Source organism: Macrosteles quadrilineatus, unplaced genomic scaffold (genome assembly GCF_028750875.1).
Source record: "Macrosteles quadrilineatus isolate MER2022 unplaced genomic scaffold, UCM_ALF_1.0 Scaffold_1__1_contigs__length_201487025, whole genome shotgun sequence".
NCBI lineage: Eukaryota > Metazoa > Arthropoda > Insecta > Hemiptera > Cicadellidae > Macrosteles > Macrosteles quadrilineatus.
The window spans coordinates 180794502-180800501 of NW_026542594.1; positions in this window are offsets into that span (position 1 = coordinate 180794502).

Below are 6000 nucleotides of genomic sequence, written 5' to 3' on the forward strand. Positions count from 1 at the left end.
GCTGCGCTCACTTGCCTTCAGGTTAGCTCGTTCGCTACGCTAACTCGCCTCCAGGTTGAAGTTCGTTCGCTACGCTCACTCACCTTTTGGTTGCAAATTAGCTGTTGTCATAAATGTAAAAGAAATAATAGTGCTGCACCCTGTTGGTAATCCTTGTAACTTTAATACTATTGAACATCATAGAACAGAACCAACTTGTTTAATTGAAACAGCTGTTAAGATTCAATAATTCAATTTCTCATAAGGTTAACATGGGAAACTCCAGAGCCACTGGGGCGGAGCCCGAAAGGATTTTTGAAATAAGAATATGCCTATATGTTAATCGGGAATGTGAGCTATCATCATGCCAAATTTCAGCCCAATCCGACCAGTATTTTTCGCGTTCACTTGTCACAAACATACATCCATACATCCATACATCCATCCATCCAAACTTTCTCATTTATAATATTAGTAGGATATTTCCACTCGAAAGTCATCTCAGTAGGGTGATGCCCAACACATAGTATTACGACCTTATTGATATTACTAATCAAATAGATTACTTTATTATTACGCATCAAATTCTTCAAAACTTCAAAGTCTCAAAATAATGTAGGCCTATTGCTTCCTAACGTTTTACTTCCTTCTGTAGATGTTGTGTGCTAAGTTTGTTTTTTAAACTACAAATTACTGTATACATTTCGAGCGATTTATATTGCTTTAGATTTAGTCCTATTAACATTAATTGAACAATTACATTATATTTATATGTAGGCTATTGCTCTTATATTAACACTCCATAGACGTGTACTTACTAAATTAAATAGTACAACGTAGGTAGCCATGTATATCCACATGACGTGACGTGACAATCTGTTATACTTTTGAGCCTTAAGAGGTTAAGTTTCGGTGTTTTTTGGATCCCATGTCTTCCGGGTTGAACAATCTTCTTAGGAGATGACAGATTCACTTGTTTATACCAATAAGTTACCTAATATAAGTATATTTACTAAACTAGATTTCGTTTAAAATACTGCGTGCATTGATTGAATTTATATAAATGCAATTTTCAATATCCATGGTAACAAAAATAAATCTTTTGTTTGGAAAACTATGACGAAAGCGATAAACCAAGATATATTTAAGTTTATGAATTAGTAATTCAGTATTTTTTACTACCTAATTTAAATACCCCCGCCACAGCACACCTGCAGACTAAGCGAATTTACATTTGCCTGATTGGATTTACACTAAAATGTCTCCTTAAAAATATTACATTTATTCCCTATTTAAATAACATTAGTTTAACGAGTACTTAGGTTTGCTGCAACAGGGAGGTTTTTTTTTGTAAAATGTTAATAGTTTAGTATGAAATTAATGCATTTTCCAAATTTGATCAAAATATGACCATAAACAAGCAAACTACAACAGTTTACTTATTCTCCATAAGAATAACATAAAAATTTTAAATTTACAGCTTTTAGAATTTTCCCGTAACTATTAGGCGCATAATAACGCTCCAATATACTAAATTATTTGTTTTTTAAGCTCTACAAAATGGTTTGGAAAGAAAATGCTAAAATTTTAGTTTTTAGGATAAAACATTGGAAAACCCAATTTTGCCCCATAAAACCCCCCATAAACCCCTGTTCCCATAGTCCGATCATACTGGTTCGCGAACTCGTTCGAATAAACGTAGATTTAAATGTTTGTACAAAATTTAATAAAAATCGGATGATTTTTGTTTGAGTTGTGCTAACGGACACACACATATATGAATTTGAACGGATTGTTTTGTTTGGTTTCTAGGGGCTTAAAAACGAAAAAGTAAATCGGTCCTGGGTCCAGGTCTTACCATGAGTAATAGCTGTAATAGCTTATTCCATATAGGGGAAATTTGCTAAAAATGTAAAAATCATACAATTGTTGTTGATCAAGCTGCTGTATAATAGGAGTTCATGTTTTTGGCGTATTATGTTAAGTATACGCTGTTGAAGTGAATTACAACATTTTTAAATGTTTTTTTGTTGAGAAATTTATATGCACGACATCAAGTTTTAATAACAACTTTTACCGGAAATCTGAGGAGAGCCTGCAACTGTTTGGGGCCTGTGAGGGTTATAAGTACCACAATAAAACATCATGCACGGTGTTTAGATTTGTATATAACTTTTCAATAAAGTTATGGTGGAACTGACTGTAGCCTGCTATTTAATAATTATGTTCAAACGTGTAAACCTAAGTTATACATCAGGAATAGCATTCAAGCAACAAACATGATTTTAAGATATTTTCAGAGTGAGCAGTCCGAAGATCGATGGTGGTTAATTCTCCCTTAGTCAAATTTCAGTCCGTCACACATTATACAAATTTTTTAAAAATAAATATTTATAGATTTAATACACATTTTTCCTCTGAGGACATAAAATCGAAAAAGTAAAACTATTTAGGATTTAGCTGCCGTACTATCTACGGTAATAGCTCATCCCGAGTTATTATTTGCTTGAAATTAATTATTGCATTTGTATGAGTGAACAAACAGTACACTATCGATAACCAGACAGTAGAATAAAATAACAAACAGTAGTAGAGATCAAAGATCTAATTCTAACCTTTATGGCATGGCGAATTCAGATTGGACTGACGAATTTGCTTGAAACGCATGAATAAAACAGGGAGCTATTCCCGTTCTCCCTGTGAGCTACCACCCTGACAGCAGTCTACCTGGCTCGCAGTCGTGGCTTACGTCCCCAGGATTAAAACCTTTTCGACCCTCTACTAATTGTCGTGGCTTTCGTCCCCCAGCTTATAGCCATAAACATTCGTGGCTTTCGCAGCCCAAGGATGCATATCTTAAACTCCTGCTCTAGGTTTTGGACCAAAGGAGAGAGAAAGAATAATTAACTGGCCATTCAGCTGCACGGCTTTATAAAGGATCTTTTCCCGAGTCACCATAGGCTTGTTTGATAATGTTAACTTACTTAATGTCATTGAAATATATTGTTAAACCTAACACTGGACATCTTTTAAATTTAATTTACTACTTTATCATCGGAGATTAAATGACGGTGTGCCACGTTGGTTAATAAACTTACTCTAAAGTGTTACCATTTCCTTCGCTCAGGAAAAAAATAGTTTATAGAAAGTTGAAACATTAAGACATAAAATAAAATACACAATTATTGACATTTCATGATTGTTGGTAAAAGAAAGTCAGAAGTGTAAAAGTGTTGAAGGTGTACAGAACCAGAAGTTAAAAGTCCACAAAGAAAAGAAGCTACCAATCAAAATTTCTTAAACACGAAATGCAAAGTTAGGGATCACGTACATCATGCTCAGGTGAACCAGAATCCACTTAAATTCTGGTTTCATTATGCTACGTGGTGCCATTATTTATGCGTAATCTTAAGTAGAGTTTTATAGCCCATAAATGTTGCACACTTCAATCCCAGTCTATTAGTTTCCTGTCACGAGTATTTGTCTTGATTCAATCCATGATTTCATTCAGTTCTTTGTATCGTGTGTGCGCGCGTAGTTCACGACAAATTCCAATCAAGAGAAAATGTTTTGTTCATATTGTCAAATGTTTGTCTTTCGTGAAAACAAATGAGTATTTTGTATTTACAGTGTGGAGAATTCAACTGTAGTTAACTGTTACCTATCTAAAAATCGTTTGTTTCTTCTTAAAGCATTGAGTTTTAAATTGGATTCGCTTATCCTCAAATAATATCAAACACTGTAAGTTTGTTTGAAGCTAATATTTTGAAAATTTACCGTCCATAGTCTTTACTACAGTAAAAAGATTATTTATTTTTGATTGCACCTTGAAGATGACTTTGTAGAAAGTCGAAACTAGTTGCGACACTAGCAACAAATAGGATTACTACGAAGCAGGTATTTACACCAATTTAATTTTTTTTTTATTTAGTGGACTCAAGTTAATTGGATTGATTCATTGTGAGCGATTATGTATGTAAATGTTACGAAATGTAAGTGAATCATGAAGAATATAAATATATATAATTATATTTTTTGGTGGCTAGAAATTATCAAGAACTAGCAATTAATTGAACAGAAAAATCTCAATTTCATTTATTTTAAATCATCAGATTTTATTCAAATCCACCTAAAGAGTATTGCGGCTGTAAATCCGTACTAAACAAATTAAACCACACACTATGATGTTCATATTAGGGTAATACTCGTATAACAACCGAGTCTTTATTGATTATGTCTTAATAACCTTGTCTTAATGACTGTGCCTCAAAGACTATGTCTTAATGACTGTCCTAATACTCCCAATAGTCCCAATGACCATAGTTACATGACTGTGTCTTAATGACTGTCCTAATACTCCCAATAGTCCCAATGACCATAGTTACATGACTGTGTCTTAATGACTGTCCTAATACTCCCAATAGTCCCAATGACCATAGTTACATGACTGTGTCTTAATGACTGCCTCTCAATAACTGGCGACTGTCTCTTAATTATTATGTGTCTTAACGACTGGTATAATGATGGACATCAGACAATCTTGGTATATTTCCACAAAAAAGTAAATAGGCTTAACCTGAAAAATAGAAACACCAAATATCCTTATGCATTTATACCTATCATTGTTAAAAAGGCTATAACAAATTTTATAAGCAAGATACAAAAAAATCTGTTTTCATAGAAATACGCAGAATAATACAAGGACAATTTTAATATAGTCCGAGTTTTTTTTTAAGTGGCTTAGTTACTTTTCTTTATAGCTCCAAACTCGAGCGTTTAAACGTTACCCTCTGAAAGTGTGTAAAAGACAACGCCAACAAGATTTATCATCAGTAATTATGTTTGTAATTCCAGTTAATCGGTCATTAAATAGTATGATATCCTATATCAGATATTGTGTTCTATAAAGCAAAAGGAGTGGAAAAATTAAGTTGGTACAAAAATAGATGTGGGCCTAGTGGGTCATAAAAATGTACATTGAAATAAACTGGAACCAATCATATTAGTTCGTAGGTGAAGTGACAAGTTCGGTATTCAACGGTTGAAAGGGGATGGAAGCGCAATTTATTTAAGACTTTGATTTACGCAGTGGCAAGTAAACAGACTCCTTTCAGATACCCAACGCCAGTGATAAAAGCAGAAGATTGCCAATTTGTATTTACGTTCCATATAGCAATTGCATTGGATTTAAATTTTCAGAAATGTTTTCCCCCTAGCAACAGTGTTTGATGCGTTTCAGCACACGATTAGTTTGGTTGGACATTTTTAAATTTGCAGATATTTATTTTACGTGTATGTAAAAACACGAATATAGTTGTGCGATTGATTCCGTAAAAAAATTCTTTTAGCGAATTTACCTATGGGGAAGTAGCTATTGCCGTAGGTGGCACGATAACACCTAGACCCGGGACCGATATATATTTTTTTCATTTTGATGTCCCTAGAGGCCAAAAACACAATTTGTTCAAATTTGTATACATGTGTGTGTATACGAAAAATAGAATAATAGGGCTACTATATATAAAGGAAAATTCAACATCGATACACTAAATACTCGAGTAAAAATTATAAATTAGGATACTGACTAGTTTCAGCTCTAAGGGCATGAAAAAAAAAATCAAAATAAAACATAAAGTAAATAAATAACACATGACATTGTAACAATGTTCTAACTTGATACATAGTTTTGTCTTCATTGATTCATTTATATACTATATGATATGTTTGTTTTTATTTTCATTTACATTTTCTCAAATTTTGCTATTGTTTCATATATTTGGTTTATTTAATTTTGGAATCGTGTTTAAAATATTCAATTTGTTGTTTTCGTGGTTCATATAAATAATTTTAAAAATGTTATTTTTTTGTTCTGGAGCTTAATTTTATTGGAGTGTGTTTAAATGTTTTGCCTTATTGCCTTGTGTTAAATATTTGTTGTATGGGGTGCACATGAATTTTATTTTTTATTTTTCTTTCAAATTGTTTTCTAATTTTGAGTTTTATTAATTTCTTTTCTTAATT